We start from the raw sequence: 26,933 nt of genomic DNA, 5'->3' as shown, positions 1-26,933 counted from the left end.
AGTGAAGTGTGGACTGGAGTGGGGAGAGACAGGAGGCTGGGAGGTCAGCAAGGAGGCTTCTACACTCTCTAAGATTGCCCAAGAACTCCATGTAGCTAAATCAAGTGAGCTCTACTTGTCCTAATCCTTCCTAACCTCTCAACTGCCTTTGACACTGTGAACCACTCCGTCCTCTTACCAGGTTGCAGTTTTGCAGATTCAGCACCAAACTGGCTCTCCTTCTGTGTCTCTGTTCCTTTCACAGGCTTCTTTTCTATTTCTCATTCCTTCACTGTGGGTTTCCTGCACTGCTTTGTTCTAGAAACCCTATTTTTCTCGCTCTTCAAGCAATCTCTGGGGAGCTCATGAGCTCAGTCGGTTTCGGCAGCCAGTTCTCTGTCGATGTCTCCCAGATCTACTTCTCTAGGCCTGACTTCACCTCCAACCTTCAATCCTAGCTCTCTTGCCACTTGGACATCTTCACTTGGGTGTCCCCAGCACCTCAAACATGTCTAAAACCAAACTATTCATTTTCCCTCCTAAATCCACTCCTCCCCTTAGCTTTCCTATCTTAGAAAATCACACCACCATCACCCACCCTGTCCTAGAACCCTGCCACCATGGCATCATGCTTGACCTTGCTCTCTCCTTCAGCTCTTACATTCCTCCTACTGTCAAATCCCGCCAATTCTTCTTACCCATGACATATAATAATAATAATGGTTTTTGTTAAGCGCTTACTATGTGCAGAGCACTGTTCTAAGCGCTGGGGTAGATACAGGGTAATCAGGTTGTCCCACGTGAGGCTCACCATCTTAATCCCCATTTTACAGATGAGGTAACTGAGGCACAGGGAAGTTAAGTGACTTGCCCACAGTCACACAGCTGATAAGGGGCAGAGCCAGGATTCAAACCCATGACCTCTGACTCCCAAGCCCGTGCTCTTTCCACTGAGCCACGCTGCTTCTCTATCCACACCTTCTTCACCCAAACAGCTACTGCTCTGGTATAAGCTCTAGTCATAAAACAGGCAGCCTATTATATCAGCTTCCTCTCTGATCTCTCTGCCTCCAGCCTCTCCCCTCTGCCAACTATATTAGTCGGTCAGTCAGTGAATCAAATTTATTGAGTGCTTACTGTGTGCAGAGCACTGTACTAAACGCTAGGGAGAATACAATATAACAATAAATAGACACATTCCCTGCCCACAAGGAGCTTACAGGCTAGCGGGGGAGACAGACATTAAAAGAAATAAAGAAACGCTCTGGGCATGTCACTCCCCTTCTTGAAAACCTCCAGTGGTTGCCTATCAACCTCGGCACCAAACGAAAACTTCTCACTGTAGGCTTCAAGGCTCTCCATCACCTTGCCCCCTCCTACCTCTCCTCCCTTCTCTCTTTCCACCGCCCATCCCGCACGCTCCGCTCTTCCGCCGCCCACCTCCTCACCGTCCCCCGTTCTCGCCTATCCCGCCGTCGACCCCTGGGCCACGTCCTCCCGCGGTCCTGGAATGCCCTCCCTCCTCACCTCCGCCAAACTAACTCTCTTCCCCTCTTCAAAGCCCTACTGAGAGCTCACCTCCTCCAAGAGGCCTTCCCAGACTGAGCTTCCCCTTTTCCCTCTGCTCCCTCTCTGCCCCCCCTTCACCTCCCCTCAGCTAAGCCCCCTTTTCCCGCCTTTCCCTCTGCTCCTCCCCCTCTCCCTTCCCCTCCCTTCAGCACTGTGCTCATTTGTATATATTTTTATTACCTTATCTATTTGGTTAATGAGGTGTACATCCCCTCCATTCTATTTATTACTATTGTTTTTGTCTGTCTGTCTCCCCCGATTAGACTGTAAGCCCTTCAATGGGCAGGGACGGTCTCTATCTGTTGCCGAATTGAACATTCCAAGTGCTTAGTACAGTGCTCTGCACATAGTAAGCGCTCGGTAAATACTATTGAATGAATGAATTACAGATATGTACGGAAGTGTTGTGGGGCTGGGAGGGGAGATGAATAAAGGGAGAAAGTCAGGGTGACTCAGAAGGGAGTGGGAGATGAGGAAAGGAGGGCTTAGTCCGGGAAGGCTTCTTGGAGGAGGTGTGCCTTCGATAAGGCTTTGAAGGCGGGGAGAGTAATTTTCTGTCGGATATGAGACAGGATGTGGGTGAGAGGTCGGAGGTGAGATAGATGAGATAGAGGTACAGTGAGAAGGTGGGCATTAGAGGAGCAAAGTGTGCGGGCTGGGTTGTAGTAGGAGAGTAGCGAGATGAGTTAGGAGGGGGCAAGGGGATTGAGTGCTTTAAAGCCCATGGTGAGGAGTTTTTATTACCCACACTGCTGCATGGATTGTCTTCCTGAAGCATCTTTCAGCACACACCACTCTGCTCCTCAGAGCCCTTTTCTGGTTCCTCTCGCCCCACTGCATCAAGCCTCAACTCTTTACAGTTAATTGGCCTCAAGCCTCCCTGCTCTCTCACCCCACCTAATATATTTGCTCTCTCCTCCTACTTCTCCCAACCTGCTCTCTTCGTTCTGTCTGAACTTTCCATCTAACTGTAACTTGCCCTCGACATTTTCACTTCTATTCCTTTCCTTTCACCGTTGGTTCCCCCAGCTTAGAACTCCTTCCTGAAAGTGCACCTCTTCTCACATGCCTTTCCTGCATTCCCAGCATCCCAAGTAGTCATAGAACCCCATCAGTCGTCTTTAGCACTTATTTATACCCATCCTCACATATATTTTGTAATTCAGTAATTTATTTTGATTGCTTGCAAATAGTTTTCTGTTTGTCTTCCCTATTATATTGTAAGCTACTTTTTTTTTGATGGTATTTGTTAAGTGTTTACTGTGTCCCAGGCACTGTACTAAGTGGTAGTTATAAGATAATCAGGTTGGATACAATCCAGCAGCGTGGCTCAGTGGAAAGAGCCCGGGCTTGGGAGTCAGAGGTCATGTGTTCAAATCCCGGATCTGCCACTTGTCAGCTGTGTGACTGTGGGCAAGTCACTTCACTTCTCTGGGCCTCAGTTACCTCATCTGTAAAACGGGGATTAAGACTGTGAGCCTTCCATGGGACAACCTGATTCCCCTGTATCTACCCCAGTGCTTAGAACAGTGCTCTGCACATAGTAAGCGCTTAACAAATACCAACATTATTATTATTATTATTACTATTAATAATAATAATAATGGCATGTGCCAAGCACTGTTCTAAGAACTGGGGTAGATACAAGGTAATCAGGTCCGACACAGTCCCTGTCCCACGTGAGACTCACAGTCTCGATCCCCGTTTTACCGTCGAGAGACCTGAGGCCCAGAGAAGTGAAGTGACTTGCCCAAGGTCACAGAGCAGACAAGTGACAGAGCTGGGATAAGAACCCATGAACTCCCAGGCCCGTGCTCTAGCCACTACGCCACACTGCTTCTCCGAGGGGCTGTCGAGTCCCTGACTCACATGGGGCGCGCAGTCTTCATACCCAATTTACAGTTGAGGTAACTGAGGCACAGAGGAGTTAAGTGACTTGTCCAAGACCAAACAGCAGACAAGTAGGGGAGGAGGGATTAGAACCCAGGTCCTCTGACTCCTAAGTCCAGGCTCTGTCATCTAGGCCACACAACTTATGGGTAGGGAATGTGTCACTTGCTTGTTTTGAACTTTCCAAGGGTTTAGAGAGTTGATTGCCCCCAGTGGGAACTTAGCTGATACTTGCTATTACTACTATCTATTAGACGGTGAGTCCCATATGAGATAGGCACTGTGCCTGACCTGATCATCTGTATATGCCCAGAGTTTAGTACAGCATAAGCACAGTACAGCACGTAATATGCACTTCAATGCTACAACTATCATTATCGCTACGAAGTAGGATGAGTATGTTTCTAAGGACAGTGGAGGATATTTATGATTTGGAGCATTGACTTTCCTAGATCACAAGCCAGTGGAATGAGAGAATGCCGGGGGAAAGCCCTTTAATGGGTAACAGAAGTAGCTAAAATAGGATTTCCCTAAAATAGGATTGTCTTCCAGTAGCAAAATAGTAATAATAAGTATGAGGAAGGTATTTTTCCAACTACAGATTTAGTTTAAAACACTTTTAACTTTTTTACTGGACAGCATTCAAAGAGTTCCAGATGAAGTTCCCTATGAAATAGGAAATAGGATTACAGTCACTCATGGTGCGAAACAATACATGAGATTGTTTCAAACAATTAGCTGAGTGTAAGTATTGAGACACGCTTTTGCAGACATGAGGCTGTCAGAGAATCTAATTAATAAAAGCCAACTTCCTTCCTCGTTTATGGCTATTGTCGGCATCACTGCTTTTTTCATTTCAAACGGCGAGAATGCGTTAGGAAATCTCTATTGACTGTGAATATTTGTTTGCTTTCACTTTCGCTTTTTTCTTAATTTCTCTTTTGAAAACATAAATCCATAGGCAATAAATATATGGTATAACTGAAATTAACTAGAGAATGTAACGTTTATGTGTGTTCAAAATGAAAAACCTTCCCTGGCAGAGTATTTGTTAAGCATTTACTATGTGCCAGGAACTGTACCAAGTTTTGGGATGGATACAAGGTTAGACACAATCCATGTCCTACAAGGGACTCACAGTCTTAATCCTCATTTTACAGATGAGGTAATTGAGGCATAGGGGAGTTAAGTGACTTACCCAGGGTCACCCAGCAGAAGAGTGGCGGAGTCAGGATTAGCACCCAGGTCCTTCTGATTCCGAGTCCGGTGCTCTAACCACTAGGCACTCTGCTTCTCTGGTAGAAGCCAGAATGACCACCCCGCCAGCATTGCTTGCAGTCATTTGAGCTCAGCAGTGTATTGTCCATTTGGTGATAATAATAATGGTGTTTGTTATGCACTTACTATGGGCCAAACACTGCTCTAAGCTCTGAGGCAGGTCCAAGTTAATCAGGTTGGACACAGTCCCTGTCCCACATGGGGCTCACACTCTTCTCCCCATTTTACAGATAAGGTAATTGAAGCCCAGAGAAGTTAAGTGACTTGCCCAATGTCACATAGCAGACATATGGCAGTGCAGGGGTTAGAACCCAGGTCCTTCTGAATCCCAGGCCTGTGCTCGATCCACTAAGCCACGCAGAGTGAGGGGCAGAAACACTGCGGAATGGCTATTCCTAATTTTGGCCTTGAACTATATTGATCGAAACTAGCAGGGCAATCAAAATGACTGTGGGTGGGGGGCGGTCAGTGTATAAGCTGAAAAGAACAAGCGTCCAAGTTCAAGAGAATTTTGAATGGCTGGGGAAAGAAACCAGTGGACTTAAGAGGATCCTGCTCCCAGCCCTGGAGTTCAAGTGGACACTCGAGATGTGCGTTTAATAAGTTCCGCGTTGGGAAAAGCACTACCTTTTCTACAAATTGGTCTTTCTATCCCAAGCAGTGGGATGTGGGAGAAGTAGCTTTTGGGTGAAAGTTACAAGGCTTAGACTGTAAGTTCCTTATGGGCAGAGAACATGTCTACCAATTCTGTTATATGGTAAGAAGCAGCGTGGCTCAGTGGAAGGAGCATGGGCTTTGGAGTCAGAGGTCATGAGTTCGAATCCCAGCTCTGCCACTTGTCAGCTGTGTGACTGTGGGCAAGTCACTTAACTTCTCTGTGCCTCAGTTCCCTCATCTGTAAAATGGGGATGAAGACTGTGAGCCCCACGTGGGACAACCTGATTCCCCTGTGTCTACCCCAGCGCTTAGAACAGTGCTCTGCACATAGTAAGCGCTTAACAAATACCAACATTATTAACATTATTACTCTCCCAAACGCTTAATACAGTGCTCTGCGTACAGTAAACAGCATGGTTTAATGGATAGAGAACATGCCGGGGAGTCAGAAGGACCTGGGTTCTAATCTCTTCTCTGCCTTTTGTCTGTTGTGTGACCTTGGACAAGTGACTTAACTTCTTTCTCCCTCAGTTCCCTCGTATGGAAAAAAAGAATTAAGACTGTGAGCCTTATGTGGGACATGGATTGTGTCCAATCCGATTACCTTATCTCTATCTCAGCGCTTAGTAAAGTGCCTGGCACATAGAAAGCGCTTAACAAATACCTCAATTTATTATTATTAATAGAATTGTTTGATTAACTTTTTTGCTTTTGACACCGGTGGGTGGGGTGAAGTGGCCGCATACTCTATTTGTGCTTCATTTCCCTCAAGTTTGAAGAGAATAATAATGTTGGTTAAGCGCTTACTACATGCAGAGCACTGTTCTAAGCACTGGGGTAGATACAGGGGAATCAGGTTGTCCCACATGAGGCTCACAGTCTTAATCCCCATTTTACAGATGAGGGAACTGAGGCACAGAGAAGTTAAGTGACTTGCTCACAGTCACACAGCTGACAAGAGGCAGAGAGGGATAACCTCCTTCCCCTATCCTTGTTGTCATGAGGAGAGATTTTATCTGTAACTTCCACTAAGGTACTAGAATGCAAAGTTCGGTATCTGCTGAAAGTATTTTACTACCAGACATAAAGAGGTTGCTTGATGCCAGGTGGAAGGGATTTCTTCCGTTAGGCAGCTGCGGAAAAAGTTAGAGCTGCAGGAGGACACGGTTGAATTGAAATAGTGGTATTCGATGTATTGCTATAGAACTCGGCTTCCTGATGCCATATGTGGTCATTAGTACAAGAGCACTGAAGATTGTTTAAGGCTGGGATGGGTTTGGTTGCCACGGATAAGTTTAGCGTGTCTGGCTCTAAGGTTTGTGAGGTGGGCTCATTGCCCTTAAACAAATATGTATATTTGATTTGATACATAAACACCTGTGCCCATATGTAAATAATTGCAACTAAAATTGCCCTTTTTTATTTCAAAATGTCATCGAGGTTGTCGGTGGCTTCAAGCTCAGACTTGGAGCTGAGCAATATATTCCTAAGGAACCTGTTCTCCTGAAATGAGGTAAAAGCCACTTAGGGTAAGAGCGTGTGTGTGCTTAATGAGGTACTAATTGAGACTCAGTAAGAGGTTTTTGTTGTAATTTAACAAATCTACTATCCCTCTCAGGATGGCACCTGGAGAGTTTCCAGTACTCTACCAGTCTCGGCTACAGGAGGGAGAGTCAAGCAGAGGCCTACCCATTCCATTCTTAGCTTGGCCATTGGCTAGGGAGTGGAGGGCAATCTGCTACAAGTCAAAACACACCTGTGTTGGACAGCAGCGGGGATGAGAGAGAGAATCCAGGGTGGAGACTCAAGTTTACTGCGTGGAAGAAGACAATGGTAAACCACTTCTGTATTTTTACCAAGAAAACTCTATGGATCCACTACCAGAACGATTGCAGATGGAGAGCGGGGCATAATGGGAGAGATGTGTCCATGGAGTCACTATGGGTCGGAGGCGACTCAACAGCGTAAGACAAGATGAGACAAGTGAGTCTTCTGAAAGAATACAGAGTATTTAAGCTTCCAACCTGAACAATTCCGAGTTAAACATCCAGAGCGTCAATACGATCTGTAAGCTTCCTACCCGCTGGTTAAGGACCTGGGAAATACCTGTTTATTTTTTCCTCTCTGGGGGCTAAGCTTAGTTTGTTAGCTTGAAGGAAACAGGGAACAAGATGCAGGCTAACACAAGGTCCACCATTAAATCCCAAGTTTCCAGGAAAAGGCACATTGTAAACTCATTACGGGCAAGGAAAGTGTCTGCCAATTCTGTTGTATTATGCTCCCCCAAGTGCTTAGTACAGTCCCCTGCACAAAGTAAGCAGTCAATAAATACCTCTGATTGAGAGTGATGGAACCATTCCCTGCAAACCACTCTCTTCTGTTGTGCAATTAAGACTGGATTATCATTATTAGTAGTAGCATTATGGTATTTATTAAGTGCTTACTATGTGCCAGGTACTGTCCTAAGCACTGGGATGGATACAAGCAAATTGGGTTGGACACAGTCCCTGTCCTGTGTGGGGCTCACAGTCTCAATCCCTATTTTACCGATGAGGTAACTGAAGCCCAGAGAGGTTAAGTGACTTGGCCAAGGTCACACAGCAGGCAAGTGGCAGAGCTGGGATTAGAATCCATGACCTGACCCCCATTAATATCTCTATGCCCGTCTAGATTATAAGATCACTGTGAGCATACCTGTCAATTTTGTTATATTGTACTCTCCCAAGTGCTTAATACAGTGCTCTGCACACAATAAGCTCTCAGTAAATACAATGGATTGATTCTCTCCCAAGTGCTTAGTACAGTGCTCTGCACACAGAATTGTACTTTCCAAGCATTTAGTACGGTGCTCTGCCCTCAGTAAGCACTCAATAAATATGACTGAATTAATTAATGATTGATCAATAAATGCTATGGAATAATCATTTGAGATTATGTCCACATTCACCACATTGTCATTTTTACTCATTAACTTATTACATTAGTGAGTTTGAATCTAAAATTCATTTACTATTCCTGTCTTTCATTTCAGGATGGCTTTAGCTGAGTCTAATAATACTAATGGCTTTAGCTGAGTCTACAGTGACTCACAGAGGTGATGCAAAGACTACTTTATTAGTGCAGCTAATGAAATTAGTCACGGCTAGAAAGATAGACAAACTGGAAATACGTGGACTTCAAAATAAGCTGACATTCCTTTGATCAAGGGGACCTGATCTTCTCTTTTAGGCAGGAGACTTGGACCAAAAGAAGGCTCCCATTAAAACATCGAGTGCTCTGAAGCAAGAAATGACCATGCTTTTTCCAATCTTTCTCTCACCCAGATTTCCAAGGGGCAGTAAGCTCATTGTGGGCAGGGAATGGGTCTGTTAGTCCCAAGTGCTTAGTAGAGTGCTCTGCACACAGTAAACGCTCAATAAATATGATTGATTGTACTAACCTTCTCACTGTGCCTCGTTCTCGCCTGTCCCGCCGTCGACCCCTGGCCCACCTCCTACCTCTGGCCCGGAATGCCCTCCCTCCTCACATCCACCAAACTAGCACACTTCCCCCTCCTTCAAAGCCCTATTGAAAGCTCACCTCCCCCAGGAGGCCTTCCCAGACTAAGCCCCCCTTTTCCTCTGCTCCCCTTCCTCTCCCTATTGCCCCGACTCGTTCCCTTCGCTCTCTCCCTTCTCCCCGCCCCACAGCACTTGGGTATATATGTACACATTTAGAAGTATAATTCTATTTATTTTTATTAATGATGAGTATATATTTATAATTCTATTTATTTATAATGATGCTACTGGTGCATGTTTACTTGCTTTGATGTCTGTCTCCCTCCTTCTAGACTGTGAGACGGTTGTGGGCAGGGATTGTCTTTATTTGTTGTTGAATTGTATGTCCCAAGTGCTTAATACAGTGCTCTGCACACAGTAAGTGCTCAATAAATACGAATGAATGATTGATCGACTGACTGCGAGATCTGATTTCAAACAGAAATTCCTTACCATTGGCTTTAAGGTACTCAATCAACTCTCCCCCCTCCTACCTTAGTGATCTACTATAAACCAGCCCACACACCATCTACCCTCAAGATATCCTCTTTTGTCTATCCTCGGCCCCACACCACTTAAGTATGCATCCATAATGTATTTATTTATTGATGTTCACTCATTCACGCGTTCAGTCATATGTATTGAGCACTTACTCTGTGAAAAGCACTTTATTAAGCACTTGGGAGAGTACAGTATAACAAGAGACACGTTCCTGCCCACAACCAGCTCTGACTCTCCCTCTAGAGTGTAAGCGCCTTGTAGACAAGAAACAAGTTTATCACCTCTGTTTTATGGTATTTTCCTAAACGCTTAGTACAGTGCTCTGCACATAGTAAGCATTTGATATTGTATATAATTGCATATATTATTTTTATTTTGTTATTGATGTTCATATCTATGATCATATCATATTATATATTTATTATATTATTATATATGATTATTATACGTTTGTATCTATGATTCTATTTATCTTGATGGTATTGATGCCTGACTACGTGTTTTGTTTTGCTGTGTGTTTCCCCCTTTTAGACTTTGAGCCAGTTGTTGGGCAGGGATTGTCTCTGTTGCCGAATTGTACATTCCGAGCTCTTAGTAACAGTAAGCACTCAATAAATACGATTGAATGAATGAATGCTAAAAACTGTTGATCGATTGGATCGTGCCTATCAACTCTAATGAAGTAGCATAGTCTAGTGAAAGACCGCGGGCCTGGGCATCAAGGACCTGGGTTTTAATCCCAGCTCTGCCACCTGACTGCAGTGTGACCTTGGGAAAGTGACTTTACTTCACTGGGTCTCAGTTCCCTCATCTGCAAAATGGGGATTCAATGCCTTTTTTTAAAAAATGGTATTTGTTAATCACTTATTCATTCATTCATTCAGTAGTATTTATTGAGCACTTACTATGTGCAGAGCACTGTACTAAGCGCTTGGAATGTAACAGATAGAGACAGTCCCTGCCCTTGGACGGGCTTACAGTCTAATTGGGGGAGACGGACAGACAAGAACAATGGCAATAAATAGAATCAAGGGGATGAACATTTCATTAACAAACTTATTTCATTATGTCCCAGGCACTGTATTAAGCACCAAGGTAGATACAAGCTAGTCAGCTGTGTGACTTTGGGCAAGTCACTTAACTTCTCAGTGCTTCAGTTACCTCGTCTGTAAAATGGGGATTAAGACTGTGAGCCCCACGTGGGACAACCTGATTCCCCTGTGTCTACCCCAGCGCTTAGAACAGTGCTCAGCACATAGTAAGCGCTTAACAAATACCAACATTATTATTATTATTATTAATCTAATCAGGTTGGACACAGTCCATGTCCCTCATGGGGCTCACAAGTCTTGTCCTTATTTTACAGATAAGGTAACTGAGGCACAGAGAGTTTATCTCCCTCCTAGTTCGACTGTGAGCCTCATGTAGGACCCGATTATCTTATAACTACCTCAGCACTTAGTATAGTGCTTGACAAATAGTAAGAGCTTATTTTTCTTTATTCTCTTTCAAGCACTTAGTTTAGTGCCTGACACACAGTGAGCAACCAAATAATAGTAATAAAAATAATAATGATAGTATTCGTTAAGCACTTACTATGTGATAAGCACTGGGGTAGATACAAGGTAATCGGATAGTCTCACTTGGGGCTCACAGTCTTAATCCCCATTTTACAGATGAGGTAACTGAGGCACAGAGAAGTGAAATGACTTGTCCAAAGTCACACAGCTGACAAGTGGCGAAGGCAGGATTAGAACTCACCACCTCTGACTCCCAAGCCCGTGCTTTTTCCACTAAGCCACACTGCTTCTCACAATACCACTGATTTATTGATTCCCAATTTTGGTGCAGGGCGGGTTCTACTCGGGAGCTTAGACTGTCGTGGGCAGGGAATGTTTTTGTTGTATCGTACTCTCCCAAGAACTGAGTAAGTGCTCAATAAATACGATTTGATCGATGGATAGTTAGAGTGACTGGCGTTTGGCCAGTTGTTTTCTTGTTCCACATATGGTTGAAGCCCCATAACCAGAGCTCCTCAGCATATGTTTTCTCTCCTAAACATATGGCCAAGCCCTCTCATTCTGGAATTTAGAGAATTTGCCCGATCGGGGATTTCTGCACACTTTGACTACTCTTTGCGTTTGGTGTTTAGAAGGACTACCCCATTGGCCATATGGACTGATGACAATTATTCCTTCATTAGCTGTGGCTTAGATGTAAAATGTTTCCTTGGAACATAAATGGAAACTGTGATTCTCTTGTTTTACTCATGGACCAAGATGCTAGCAATGTATCAGGTTAAAAGTAAGAGTGCCCCCACTCCCATTAGTATTCTTCAATATTCTGCACTGAAAAACAGTTAATCAAATTCTTTTTCTTCCCACACCCTTTTCCTTTCAAAATCCCATGCAGAGAGAAGGCAAGCCAATCCATGCTTTTCCGATTTATTTATCCTTCTACTAGCTGAATTCATTATTTCTACAAATAAACAGTACTTTTTGTCTCTTAAAAATGAGAAGTTTCTTTCCTTTTGGGGAAACAATTACAAAAAAACAAAACCTCCCAAAGATCTCAAACTCAGTTTGAGCCCTGCTTTAGTGAATTTGGCAAGGTTTTTAAAAATACCAAAAACAACCAAATTATCTGATATAATTCATCTTTGTCTTTAGCAGTGACTCCATCGGTAGATCCTAAGTTCCTTGAAGGCCGGGTTTATATAGACTCATTCTGTTGTGCTCTCCCAAACACATAATAGGCACCTACTTAATATTTTGACGGAGGGTCCCACTCACCTCTACTCTGGAATCTTCACCCTCATCCATTCTCAGTAAGGCTCACCAATAATCCTTGCCATTACCACTATCTCTAAAGACCTGCATGGCCCTTTTCATTCTAGAGGATCTCAGAGCACTTTATCGGTATTACCTCCCCCACCGTTATAATACAGCAGCCTCCATTTGGGAGCAATTTAGTTATTAGGATGAATCTTCAAGGTCCCTAATGAACTAGCGTGTTTCGGACAGGACGTAAAGATTTGCAGCACTCATCGTTTTTGGCCGTTTTAGATCCTGTCAGTGATTGTAAGTCTCTGAACAAATTCTTATCGGATAAGTTATTCTTCATCTCCAGTTTCCCACTCTGTAGTTTCTGTAAATTCGAGGGGAGCCCTTACAAGCGGTTTCAGAACACTCCTGCAGCATGTCCGCACTGCCCTATTCATTTCCAGCGGTGGAGGGAAGGGAGAGAGAATACATCACGTACAAAAGCATCTTGGGCCGCAGGTCCCTGTGAAAAGGGCCTGCCTGGCTGCCTGGTTTGGCTCTTGCTAAGCCATTCATTTCCTGGCTTCTGGATCTTTATGTCGAACTCAAAGCCAGGCTTTCATTGTGGGTTTTTTTTTTTTAAGTGCTTGATTCTGCCTCCCACTTATGTCAGCACAGGGAACGTTTCCCAAACCTCTTTCCTGCCTCCTTTCCCTGCCCCACAAAGTCCAACCTCCATTTTATTTTATTTTTTCAAGAAAAGGAAGAAAAAGATCAGAATAATAATGTTGGTATTTGTTAAGCGCTTACTATGTGCAGAGCACTGTTCTAAGCGCTGGGGTAGATACAGGGGAATGAGATTGTTCCACGTGAGGCTCACAGTCTTCATCCCCATTTTACAGATGAGGGAACTGAGGCCCAGAGAAGTGAAGTGACTTGCCCACAGTCACACAGCTGACAAGGGGCAGAGTCGGGATCAGAAGGGAGATGCTGGCTGATGTAAGCCTTAAACCACACCAAGTCCAAGTGAGGGGCCCCTGCTGGGATTTTTGAGTCCCACCTCCAGCCCCACAGCCCCACTCGGCATCCTAAGGGGACTGTCATTCATTTATGGCGACCTCATCTTTCCCATCTGGAAAATGGGTAGAATGCTTATAAAGAGTCTGCAGGACCACAGGCAAGAGGCGGAAGGAAACTGGATGGCAAATAAAAATGCCTCCTTTAAAAGAGGAATGTTTACATGTGGCACTGAAGGCATATGCTGCCCTCCCAGCCGAAATTCCTTCTATTACTTCATAGTTAAACTGACACCTCTTGTAGAATCCAGGTGTCATTCCACACCAGACCATTCCGAGGTTGCCAGGGTTAGAATTGAATGTCTGATAAGGTAGAACAAAGGTGCCTCCTGTTTTTTAAGAGTTGATGGGTTCCAGAGGGACCAGCCACATGAACGAGAGATGAATATTCAAACAGTTGATTGCTTGGGAGGGAGACGGTGAGGATGGAGAGAGAAGGAAGGGATCGCTGAAATATTCTCAGACACGGGCTCTCTGCTCAGATTCAGTTTGGAAAATTTAACGAAGGATTCAAGGTTTAAATCAGTCTCTAAATCCCTCCCTTTCTTCCTGTAATACTTTTCACAGATGCATACTTCCTTCTCCTTTCTTCTAGCCACTACCCTGGTTCAAGTCGTCCTCATTTCGCAGCTGGATTTCATTGCCCAGAAAATACGGCATCACCGTAGCACAAGGACAGGCCAAGTAGGGATGGAGTCGCTATCCCGGCACTTGGAGAGGCCATTAGACCCGATGAGGGATGGATGGCTCCTGGGTAATGTGTATTGGATGAGCAAGGACCTCGGAACCAGAAGGTCATGGGTTCTAATCCCGTATCCGCCCCTCGTCTGCCATGTGATCTTTGGGCAAGTCACTTCAATTCTCTGTGCCTCATTTACCTCATCTGTAAAATGGAAACTGAGAATGTAAGCCCCATTTGGGACAGGGACTGTATCCAACCCGATTTGCTTGTATCCAGCCCAGTGCTCAATACAGTAAGCACTTAAGAAATACGATAATTATTATTATTGTATGGAATCCGGATCACTTTGCTTCAGAGAGGTCTTTTCTCATTGGAGTGGTAACTGATGGTGGGGGTGGTTTCACAGATCAGAGCTTCCAAATCTGCCCAGAGATTGAAGTGACTGTGACTCTGCTCTGGCCTCTGAAATGATCAAGTTTGTCTGAATATTCCCCGTTCTGTTGCTCTTTCTGGCTCCAATCTATCTGGGGGTGGGGTAGACAACTGTATATTTTTGTTGTTGTTGCTGTTGTTTCTTGTATTTTTAATCATAATACCATTATGTTAATTATAATCATAACTGTGGAATTGGTTAGGTGCTTACTATGTGTCAAGCACTGTATTAAGTGCTGGGATAGGTACAAGATGATCATGTCGAACAAAGGTACTTCCCACGTGAGACTCACAGTCTTAAATAAAAGGGTAATCAGGTATTTCATTCCAATTTTGAAGATGAGGAAACTGAGGCACAGAGAAATTAAGCCCCTTGTCCAAGGTCACGGGGCAGGCAAGCTGTGGAGCCGGAATTGGAACCCAGGTCCTTTTTTTTCTTCTTTTTTTGCAGTGTTTTGTTTTTCCCCCGGTTTTCACAAGAAAGTGCTACCAGGCTAAGCACTCTGAGTTTCATACTCAATGATGGCTTACCAAATGGCACAACCATCTGGGAGTCCCAGCACAACCGTCTGGGAGTCAGAGGACCTGGGTTCTAATCCCGACTCCACCACATGTCTGCTGTGTGACCTTGGGCAGGTCGCTTAACTTCTCTGGGTCTCGGTTACCTCATCTGTAAAATGGGGATTAGCAGTGTGAGCCCCATATGGGACAGGGACTGTTTCCCACCTGATTAACTTGTATCTACTCCAGTGCTTAGAATGGTGCTTGGCACATAGTAGGCACTTAGCAAGTATCATTATTATTATTACTATTATTCTGTTCCATGAGAATGGGGGAAAAGTGGGTATCTGTGAAGGCGGAGAGGAAAGAACCTCTAGACAGTGAGCCGCTGAAGATGGCGGTCAGGGAGAGAAGAGGAGTGGGGGAAAGTGTTTTTATAGAGTGTGAAAGGATGGATTCTGTGAAGCATGTGGAAGACCGGTCTTGATAGAAGAAGGTCAGAAGCCTGAAAAAGAAGATGTGGGAGCAAATAGGAGCTGAGGAGGTGTGAGGGAGATTTGGAGGAGTTGGCACTTGATGGATTCAATTTTGTCAATCCAGTTGGTAGAGTCATCTGGCCTGAGAGAAGGAAGAGGTGGGAACAGGGGAAGTTTAAAGAGAGATTAAGTCTGGAATAATAATTAAGGCAGAGGGCATGTCTATCTCCCACTCTCTAACAGTGCAGGGGACTGGAAGGGAGTCCCTCATAGTTCAATTCTGTGTCCCTTCTGTTCTCATCTCATTCTCATCCACTCGCATGGCTTCAGCTACCACCGCTTTGTGGAGCACTCTCAAATCTACCTCTCTTTCCCGACTTCTCTCCTCTGAAGTCACACACCTCCGCTTGTCTTCAGAAAATGTCCAAAACTGAATTCATCATCTTCCCTCCCAAATCCTTTCCTCTATCTAACTTTCCTATCACCACGGACAATACCACTATCCTCCCCATCTCCCAAGCTTGAAACTTTGGCGTTATTCTCGACTCCTCTGTCTTTCAACTCCCTTGTTCAGGCTGTCGGTTCTTCCTTCCCAACTCCAGAAGCTGTCCCTTTCTGATCGCCATTCCGGTTTAAGGAATTTTTTTTTGATCCGTGCCTCTCGTCTATAATATGCTTTTGGTTTGTGACTCTTCAGTTGATGAGACTTGGCCACCCTTGTACTGTTGTATCCCGTGAAGTTGTCAGATCTGCTGACCTGCAATTTGAGTCCTTCCTCTATAACTGATTTAAGATTCTGCATCATTGAGGAAATGAAGTTTTATGTTCTTTCAGGGATTTTGAATAATAATTATGAAAAAAACAATTATTCAGAATTATTGGAACCAAGGTCAGCCTGGATATATATCAAAAAATAGAAACATTCTATTTATGTTTCTACATCACATCAATTATAACTTAAAAAAGACATACATGAACTTCTTATAGACTGTATTTAGCCATTTGTAAACTTCAGATCACTCTTCCCACCTTCAAAGCATTATTAAATTCCCATCTTCAGGAGGCTTTCCCAAACTGAGCCTTCATTCCCCCTACTCCCTCTCCCTCCTGCATCACCCTTGAACTTGGACTTGAACCTTTTATTCACCCCTCCCTCAGCCCTAGGGACTTATGTATGTATCCATAATTTCTTTTAATACGTCTCCTCCTGCAGACTGAAAGCTCCTTGTGGCAGGAAACGTGTCTACTAGCTCTGTTGTGTTGTCCTTGCCCAAGCATTTAGTACGATATTCTACTACGCAATAAGGGCTCAATACAAATCACTGATTGACTGACTCTCTCTATTTCACACTAACCCGAGCATCTGTTATATCCCAACTTGATTACTGCATCAGCCACCTCACTGACTCCCTGTTTCCAGTCTTTCCCCTCTCCAGTTCAGGCTTCGCTCCGCTGCCTGAATCATTTTTCTACAACAATGTTTTGGGCACATCTCCCCACTTCTCAGAGAACTCTCGTGTCTACCGATCCTACTCCTCATCAAGCGGAAACTCCTGACTTTTGGCTTTAAGGAACTCAATCAGCTTTCTCCCGCTACTCGCCCTTAATGCTGTCTCACCACATCCCTGTCTTGTCTTATGCCGTCCAGTCATCTCCAACCCATAGCGGCTCCGTGGACACGTCTCTCCCGGAGCGCCCCACCTCCACCTGCCTCCGTTCCGGTAGTGGATCCATAGAGTTTTCTTGGTCAAAATCCAGAAGTGGTTTACCACCGCCTCCTTCCGCAGAGTTAAATTGAGTCTCCGTCCTCGACTCTCTGCCATGCCGCTGCTGCCCAGCACAGGAGAGTTTGGACTTGTAGCAGATGGCCTTCCATTCTCCAGCCACTGCCCAAGCTAGGAATGGAATGGACAGGCCTCTGCTCCACTCTCCCTCCCGTAGCCGAGACTGGTAGAGTACTGGAAACTCTCCAGGTGCCATTCTGAGAGGGGCAGTATATCCCAGCTCATACATTTTGTGTCTCTCAGGCCATCTCACTCACTGTACTTTGTCCTCGTCTCCAACCTCTTCCTCACCTCCCCTCCCTCCCCTCCAGCAGACCAGTGTTCTCCTCAACTTCAAGGTCCTTCTGAAATTACATCTCCTCCAAGACACCTTCCCTGATTAATCTCTCCTTTCCAATTTCTTTCCCTCTAGGCAATAAGCTCGTTGTGGCCGGGGGGGCATGTCCACTAATTTTGTTGTATTGTACTCTCAGGTGCTTAGTACTCTGCTCTGCACATAGTAAGCGCTCAATAAATAGCATTGATTGATTGATTAATACCACTTCAAGCCCTGCCAGGTCACCCAACCCCCCCCCCCCCATCTCCGCCTCTCCATAACACATTGATTCTCCCTACTTGTACTTGAGAAACAGCATGACATGGTGGATAGAGAGTGGCCCTGTGAGTCAGAAGGTCATGGGTTCCAATCCCGGCTCTGCCACCTATCTGCTGTGTGACCTTGGACAAGTCACTTTGCTTCTCTGGCCCTCAGTTTCCTCATCTGTGAAATGGGGATTGAGACTGTGAGCCCCACATGGGACAGGGACTGTGTCCAACCCGATTTGCTTGTCTCACCCCAGCGCATAGTACAGAGCCTGGTACATAGTAAGTGCTTAACAAATACCATCATTATTGTTATTATACTGATTGCCTTCCCTGCTAGATTGTGATTTCCTTGGGAGCAGGGATCACGTCCGCTATTTCTACTGTACTTTCCCAAACACCTAGTACAGTGCTCTGCACAGAGTAAGTGCTTCATAAATACTATCGATTAATTGATGCCTTAGTCGTCTGTTAACTACCGCTGAATAATAGGCCCTTGTGAATGTGGTAGGTCCTGTAAAAGACTACAGAAAGTCAGGCGAACAAATGAACATGAATGAGCTATACTACAGACTATAACTCTCCCATTTCAAAGCCCCTCTGAAACTAAACCTCCTCTAGGAGGCCTTTCCTGAAAAAAAGATGGCTCCAACACCGTGGTACATTTGGTTAAGTGCTGGTACCAATTTGCTGCCGTCGGCCCGTTCCACTGGGATTCTTCAGTGACACCTTGCTGAACGCAGCTGCAGAATCTATGTACAGAGGCCTCACAGCCCCTCCCCAGTGTCACTTGTTGGCAAATATGAACAATTTTATTGCATATGGTTTATTTAAGTGACTTTTAATTGGAGGGAAAAAAGGAGACGTGGAATTTTTGGATTTTTTTTCTTTTGATCTGGCAGTCTAGATAATCACCATGTGTGTATAACAAATTAATAATACCGAAGTACCTTGAGGGGAAAGGCACTCTGAACACATAATGATTAATGGGTTCCCACCCACACTTCTTTTGAACTAGCAGAAGGTATTGGCCATCCTCACTGAGGATAATCTCTTCTCAGAAATGGGTATGGACGGGATACAGTCTTTCTCTTCAGTCCGTTCTGGTGGATTTCAAAAGGAAAAAGAAATATGGTCTTAGGCAATGTTTCTATTGTGTTTGTTTCTTCAACTCCTGTTCCCCAGGGATTTCTCCAGACACACAGATGGGGATAGCGTCTCCCTGATGTCTGTTTGCTACGTGTTTTGGCCAGATGGGCACCAAATGAGCCTTAGGGGGGTAGAAGAAGAGAGGAGCGAGGAGAAAGCGCCTGCTCAAGTCTCCCTATCCCAAATCAGTCCTTATGGGATTGTTTCTCTGTGAAGGCAGATGTCACCACTCACTTCCTCAAATAACATTTATTAGACCGCCTTTGGGTGACTGACATGCAGCACGTGTAGCACAGGATGCCGTGGCCTGGGACTGAGTTTCTGACTCTTGGTTTCTGATCTGGCTGCCGTGCAGCAGTTCCTGACTTTCAGGTAGGAGGAAAGGAAGGGATTCCTCAAGAGCAAATGGTTAGTCAGCACAGGAGACAAGCAGGACTGCCAACAGATGGCCATGGGCCATCTCTAATTTGATTTTTGGACTATTAGAACTTTGTCACACCCACTGTTCCCTGTGGTGGGGCAGAAGTAAGGGAATAACTGCCTAATAATAATAATTATTATTATTATTATTATGGTATTTGTTAAGCACTTACTATGTGCCAAGCACTGTTCTAAGAGCTGGAATAGATACAAGGTAATCAGGTCATCCCACGTGGGGCTCACAGTCTTAATCCCCATATTGGAGATGAGGTAACTGAGGCACAGAGAAGTGAAGTGACTTGCCCAAGGTCCCACAGCTGACAAGCGGCTGAATGGGGATTTGAACCCATGACCTCTGACTCCCAAGCCCGGGCTCTTTCCACTGAGCCACGCTGCTTCTCTAATAGTAGTAGTGATATTAGTCAAGCAGTGGGGTAGATACAACATAGTCAGGTCCCACACGAGGCTCCCAGTCTAAGTAGGAGGGAAAGCAGGTACTGAATCCCCAACTTACAGATAAGGGAACTGAGGCACAGAGACGTTAAGTGACTTGTCCAAGGTCACACAGCAGGTATGTGGCGGACCGGGGATTAGAACCCAGGTCCTCTGACTCCCAGGCCTGTGCTCTTTCAGGGACTTAGTACGGTGCTCTGCACACAGTAAGCGCTCAATAAGTACCATTGATTGATTGAATACTTGCTGGGGCTCTGCCTTCGATGGTGAAGGTTGATGAACAAAACGGCGACCAGGGGGGTTTTGTGTCAGGAACAGACCCAGTGAGAATCCTGAAAATAACCGGCTAACGTGGGTGACAAGGTAGCTATCTATCAACCGCCTGCAGGTCTTTGATGTTATGATACATCTTCGACATAGTGTTATGATCACTTTGACTCTAGATGGGTTTTAGAAAAGTGCTCTGCACATAGTAAGCGCTTAACAAATACCAACATTATTATTATTATATAAAGTGTCTCAATCTGCTGCACCCTTGCCTGCCTACTTTCTCGTTGCACCCACCACCCAGAGGGAACTGGGCCGGCTGGGATGAGACAGGCTGCGCAAACCACTGTCATTGTCATCAATTTCTCCGAGACTCTACCAAAATTGATCTTTCATTTACGGCAAAAGACTCCAATAAGTCCTCAGCAAAACTTTTTTTTTTATGGTACTTGTAAAGTGGTTACTATGGACCAGGCGCTGTACTAAGCACCGGGGTGGAGGCAAGGAAATCAGGTTGGACACAGTCCATGTCCAACAAGGCGCTTACCGCCTTAATCCCCATTCTGCAGATGAGGGAACTGAGGCCCAGAGAAGTGAAGCGACTTGCCTAAGGTCACATAACAGACGAGTGGCGGAAGCAGGATCAGAACCCAGGTCTTTCTGACTCCCAGGCCCGATCTCTAACCATTGTTTCTCTACTCTGGTAGAGCGGCGAGGATCTAGCCAGCGGCTTATGGAAAGAAAGGGGTCCGAGTTGGACTTGTGGAGGACATTCCTCTTAAGCAGCGTGGCCGAATGGTGAGAGCTTGGGCTTGGAGCCAGAGGTCGTGGGTTCTAATCCCTTCTCCATCACTTGTCTGTGGTGTGACCTTGGGCAAGTCACTTCACTTGAGAAGCAGCATGGCTCAGTGGAAAGATCCCGGGCTTGCGAGTCAGAAGTCATGGGTTTGAATCCCAGCTGCGCCACTTGTCAGCTGTGTGACTGTGGGCAAGTCACTTCACTTCTCTGGGCCTCAGTTCCCTCATCTGTAAAATGGGGATTAAGACTATGAGCCTCACGTGGGACAACCTGATTACCCTGTATCTCCCCCCAGCGCTTAGAACAGTGCTCTGCACATAGTAAGCGCTTAACATATGCCAACATTATTATTATTATTATTATTGTTCTCTAGGCCACTGTTACCTCATCTATAAAATAGGGAATGAGACTGTGAGCCCCCCATGGGACAACCTGATTACCTTGAATCTACTCCAGTGCTTAGAACAGTGCTTGGCACCTAGCAAGCGCTTAACACATACCATTATTATAATTATTAAAGGACCAAGTCATTATTGAACTGGTGACTGGAAAGTATCCAGAACAGGAAAATGTGTCGGTCCAGTCAAGAGAGACACCTCTCTTTAGCTCAGGCTCTGACCCACAAACCACAGCACCTGCAGGGCAGCAGCTTGATATCACTGACCATCACATACTTCAGCTCACCGTATTGGACTTGAAATTAAATTACACGTGCCTTGGCCAAGGGCTGGTTTACCGAAAGCACCTTTGCCACCACCCCACTCCAGAGTCGTTCGCGTGTCAGTTAGCGGCTACGCTTTCTTAGAATAATAATAATTGCAGTATTTGCTAAGCTCTCACTATGGGCCGGACACTGTCCTAAGCGCTGGGATGGACCCAAGTCAATCGGGTTGGGCACAGTCTCTGTCCCACATGGGGCTCACAGTCTCAATCCCCATTTTACGAGGCAAAGAGAAGTGACTTACCCAAGGTGACCCAGCAGAGAAGTGGCAGAGCAGGGATTAGAACGCGGGTCCTCTGACTCCCAGGCCCGTGCTCTATCCACTATTCAGGCTGCTCCTCCACACTATAAACCCTGTGGTAGCCTCTTGGAGGTGTGTCTATGCCGCGATGATTCAACCAACTATTTGGTAATTAAGTTCAAGGGTTACTCCAGTCTCAGTTATGGGACCATTTCTGGACCCCCTCTTCCACCCTTCCCCACAGCAAAACAATGTGCTCTTCCTCTTGCTCACTCCTTTTTTTGTTTTGTTTTTCTCATTAGGGCTTCCCCGTGAAATGCGTAAGCCGAACAAACCTTTCCTGTGAGCGCCCTCCATTCGTACCCTTACAGACGGTGGAGGCGGGCAACGGGTAAGTAAAATGGAGAGACGAAAGGAGGAAGCAAGAAAGAGTGCCAACGGGACGAACCAAAGGCACACTGACGTATCATTTATAGTAATTACGTATTTGTTCATTCATTCCATCGTATTTATTGAACGCTTACTATGTGCAGAGCATTCATTCATTCAATAGTATTTATTGAGCGCTTACTATGTGCAAAGCACTGTAGGAAGGGCTTGGAATGTACAATTCGGCAACAGATAGAGACAATCCCTGCCAATTGACGGGCTTACGGTCTAATCGTGGGAGACAGATGGACAAAAACAATAGCAATAAATAGAATCAAGGGGATGTACATCTCATTAACAAAATAAATAGGGTAATTAAAATATATACAGATGAGCACTGTATTAAGTGCTTGGAAAGTACAATTCAGCAATAGGGACAATCCCTACCCACACTGGGTTTGCGCGCTTACTAGGTGCCAGGCACTGTATGAAGCGCTGGAGTGGCTACAAGCAGTGTGGGTCAGTGGAAAGAACACGGGCTTGGGAGTCAGAGGTTATGGGTTCTAATCCCCGTGCAGCCACTTTTCAGCTGTGTGGCCTTGGGCAGGTCACTTAACTTCTCTGGGCCTCAGTTACCTCATCTATAAAATGGGGGTTAAGACTGTGAGGCCCATTTGAGTGAGACATGGACTATGTCCAGTCTGATCAACTTGTATATACTGTGAGCCCCAAGTGGGACAACCTGATCACGTTGTATCCTCCCCAGGGCTTAGAACAGTGCTTTGCACATAGTAAGCACTTAAAAATGCCATTATTATTATTATGATAAGTGCTTAACAAATACCATTATTATTATTATTACCTCATATCTACCCCAGTGTTTAGAGCAGTGCTTGGCACATTCATTCATTCAATCGTAATTATTGAACAATTACTACGTACAGAGCACCGGCACATAGTGAGCGCTTAACAAATACCATTGTTGTCGTTATTATTCCCTCATATCTACCCCAGCGTTTAGAACAGTGCTTGGCACATAGTAAGCGCTCAACAAATACCATCGCCGGTATTGTCATTATTATTATTACCTCCTATCTACCCCAGCGTTTAGAACAGTGCGTGACGTACAGTAAGCGCTTAACAAAATACCATCATATTATTATAGTAAGCGCTTAGCAGATACCCTCCGTGTTATTATCATTATTATTCCCTTGGCGCTCCACCTGTGTTTAGAACAATGCTTGGCCCATAGTAAGCGTTCAACAAATACCATCATTGTTGTTATTAGAGTAAGCGCTTAACAAAAACCCTCGTTGTCGTTATTATTATTCCCTCGTATCTCCCCCAGTGTTTAGAACGGTGCTTGGCCCATGGCCTACCTCTGACCTGGAACGCCCTCCCTCCTCACATCCGCCAAACTAACTCTCTTCCCCTCTTCAAAGCCCTTCTGAGAGCTCACCTCCTCCAGGAGGCCTTCCCAGATTGAGCCCTCCCTTTCCCTCTGTCCTTCCTCCTCCCCATTCCCTCTACTCCCTCCCTCTGCTCTACCCCCTTCCCCTCCCCACCGCATTGGTGTATGATTGTATATATTATATTATATATATTATATTATAGAGAAGCAGCGTGGCTCAGTGGAAAGAGCCCGGGCTTTGGAGTCAGAGGTCATGAGTTCAAATCCCGGCTCTGCCACTTGCCAGCTGTGTGACTGTGGGCAAGTCGCTTCACTTCTCTGTGCCTCAGTTACCTCATCTGTAAAATGGGGATGAAGTCTGTGAGCCCCACGTGGGACAACCTGATTCCCCTGTGTCTACCCCAGCGCTTAGAACAGTGCTCTGCACATAGTAAGCGCTTAACAAATACCATCATTATTATATATTATTACTCTATTTATTTTATTGAGAAGCAGCGTGGCTTAGTGGAAAGAGCAGGGGCTTGGGAGTCAGAGGTCTTGGGTTCTAATCCCCGCTCTGCCGCTTGTCAGCTGTGTGACTTTGGGCAAGTCACTTCACTTCTCTGGGCCTCAGTTCCCTCATCTGTAAAATGGGGATGAAGACTGTGAGCCACACGTGGGACAACCTGATTACCTTGTATCTCCCTCAGCGCTTAGAACAGTGCGTGGCACATAGTAGGTGCTTAATAAATACCATCATTATTAGTGTTATTAATGCCATATACATATCTTTGATTCTATTTATCTATTTGGATGGTATTGATGCCTGTCTGCTTGTTTTGCTGTCTCCCCACTTCTAGACTGTGAGCCCGTCACTGGGTAGGGACTGTCTCTAACTGTTGCCGAATTGTACATTCCAAGCGTTTAGTACAGTGCTCTGCACATAGTAAGCGCTCAATAAATACTACTGAATGAATGTGAGCCCTTTGGGGGGCAGGGATTGTCTCTCTCAGTGGCCGAGTTGTACAGTGCAAGCGCTTAGTCCAGTTCTAAGCACCCAGTAAGCGCTCAATAAATGGCTCAGTGGAAAAAGCCCGGGCTTGGGAGTCAGAAGTCATGGGTTCGATTCCTGCCTCTGCTGCTTGTCAGCTGTGTGACCGTGGGCAAGTCACTTCACTTCTCTGTGCCTCAGTGACCTCATCTGTCAAATAGGGATTAACTGTGAGCCTCACGTGGGACAACCCCATTACCCTGAATCTCCCCCAGCGCTTAGAACAGTGCTCTGCACATAGTAAGCGCTTACCAAATACCAACATTATTAAATATGATCGAATGAATGAATGGAGTAAGCGCTCAACAAATACCACCGTTGGTCTTATTGCTGCTCTTCTACAAGCAGCCCACAGGCTTGGCCCCAGCATCTGGGGGGAGTTTGCATTTGTCGAGAGAGGCGGAAAATCTCCCCCGAAGCAGACGGCCAAGTCCTCCAGCCTCTCCATTCATTTATTCCATCCTATTTATTGAGCGCTCACCGTGTGCGGAGCACTGGACTAAGCGCTCGGGAGAGGACAGTTCAGCAACAGAGACCATCCCTCCCCCGAAAACGGCCTCCCAATCTAGAAGGGGGGAGACGGCCAACAAACCAAGTCGACAGTAACAGCAATGATGGTACTTGTTGGGCGCTTACTATGTGCCAAACACTGAGCTAAGCGCTGGGGGAGATGCACTAATGAGGTTGCCCCACGTGGGGCTGACAGTCTTCATCCCCATTTGACAGATGAGGTCACTGAGGCCCAGGGAAGTGAAATGACTTGCCCGGAGTCCCCCGGCTGACAAGTGGCGGAGGCGGGATTAGAACCCACCGCCTGGGACTCCCAAGTCCGCGCTCTTGCCCCTAAACCCCGCCGCGACGTGGCATCGATAGCACCCAAGCAGATGAACCGAACTGTCCATTCCAGGCGCTTAGTACAGTGCTCTGCACCCAGTAAGCGCTCAATAAGTACCATTGAATGAACGACTGGATGCAGACACATCATTAATCAAATAAGTGGAAGAATAAACATCCACAGGTACACCCCAACGCCTCGGGGGAGCATTCATGCGCTGCTACTTAGTGAGCGCCTACTGGGTGCAGAGCGCTGTACTGAGCGCTGGGAATGCCCAATCGGGCCGCAGAAAGGGACGATCCCTGCCCACCAAGGGGGTCACGGTCTAAAAGGGGGAGGGGGGCGGGGACGCAGATGACGAAAAGCAAGCAGAGGGAAAGGGGCTCAGTCTGGGAAGGCTTCCTGGAGGCGGTGTGCAATCCCACCCTCCCACTGAGTTCAGAAGGGTATTCTGCACCGGGCACTGGACTGAGCGTGGGATCCGCCTAAGGGGCGGGAAGGGGGGCATTTCCTCGGGCCGAGAGCTGTCTTGGGGGGCTGGTCCTGGCTAGGGAGGGGGGACAAGCCCCATTTAAACGCCCCCCTGTCCTGCTCCCCTCTTTTTCCCCCCCTTTCTGGTCCAAAAGGGGTGGAGGGGGCGGGGGGAGGGGGCAGAGAAAAAGGCGGCGCGGGGCATCCTGGGACTTGTAGTCCACCCGCCCATAGGCCGCCGGGGTCCGAGGCCCCGCCGGGAACTACAACTCCCGGCAGGCCCCGCGGCGCGGCGCAGGCGCCCTCCGCGCCTCTAGCGCATCTATTATGCTGCCTGGCCGAGGATAAAAAGAAGAGCGAGCGGAGGGGACTCCAAGGCAAACGTTGCTGGAGCCGCCGGGCCAAAGTAATCCGTTTAATCTTTCCCTTCTCTTCGGTCGGGGCTGCGGTGGCATTAGGAGTGAGGATGCTTTTTTTAAAAAATTAGGATGGTTGGGGGGGGGCCGGGGGGTGCGGGGGGGGGAGCCTAGGGGAGGAGGGAAAGGCCGGCGGCTCTTGCAGGGAGCCAAAAAAAAAAGAAAGAAAGAAAGAAAGAAAGCTTGCTCGGGTTGTGCAGCCTTTGTGCGGTGCAACAATGCAACAAAGCCAGCGGGAGACCCCCAGGCACCGGGGCCTCTCCCCCTTCCCTCCCCGGGCCACCCCTTCCCCCGGGCCCCCTCCTCCACCCCGACCTCCGGAGCCCGGGACTTGGCGGGGGGCCGGCCGCCTCCAGCCAGCCTGCTTCCCTCGCTCAAAAAAAGGATTTTTTTTTCCCTCCTTCCTCTTCTCCCCCCCCCCCCCCGCCCGCCATCTTTCGAAAGGGGGGGACGTTAAAGGGGGGCTCCTCCAGCCCCCCCCCGACCCCGGGCCAGTCCTGGAGCTCGCATCTCTCCAGCTTTTGCAGCTCCGAGCAAATGGATCGGTCCCTTGCAGCCCCCTAAGAGGGGAAAGCACCCCCCTTTTTCCCTCCCTCCAGCACCCCCGAGTCTCTAGACTTTCCCCCGTCCCTCCTCCCTCCTT

At 46.5% G+C, this 26,933-nt stretch overlaps 1 protein-coding gene and 2 non-coding genes across 9 annotated transcripts in view; 2 read left to right on the top strand and 1 right to left on the bottom strand.

The window, feature by feature from the left end:
* BRD3 (bromodomain containing 3) overlaps positions 1 to 26,933 on the top strand; it is an 81,515-nt gene that overhangs the window by 5,561 nt on the left and 49,021 nt on the right. For 2 of the 7 annotated variants that reach the window (XM_039911784.1, XM_039911783.1), the window contains exons 1-2: positions 13,536 to 13,670; positions 22,061 to 22,149. The gene's annotated coding sequence lies outside the window, so the exon portion shown is untranslated. The other 5 variants (XM_007662080.3, XM_029062826.2, XM_007662074.3 and 2 more) reach the window with 4 other exon arrangements.
* LOC114811505 lies at positions 6,982 to 7,119 on the top strand. Its single transcript, XR_003759203.1, has one exon. It is a non-coding gene; the product is annotated as a small nucleolar RNA SNORA7 (small nucleolar RNA).
* On the bottom strand, positions 17,196 to 17,333 carry LOC114811550. The gene has a single exon (XR_003759246.1). It is a non-coding gene; the product is annotated as a small nucleolar RNA SNORA7 (small nucleolar RNA).

The sequence above is a fragment of the Ornithorhynchus anatinus genome, chromosome 4 (assembly GCF_004115215.2).
Source record: "Ornithorhynchus anatinus isolate Pmale09 chromosome 4, mOrnAna1.pri.v4, whole genome shotgun sequence".
Classification (NCBI taxonomy): domain Eukaryota; kingdom Metazoa; phylum Chordata; class Mammalia; order Monotremata; family Ornithorhynchidae; genus Ornithorhynchus; species Ornithorhynchus anatinus.
This window is presented reverse-complemented; position numbering and strand designations above follow the sequence as displayed.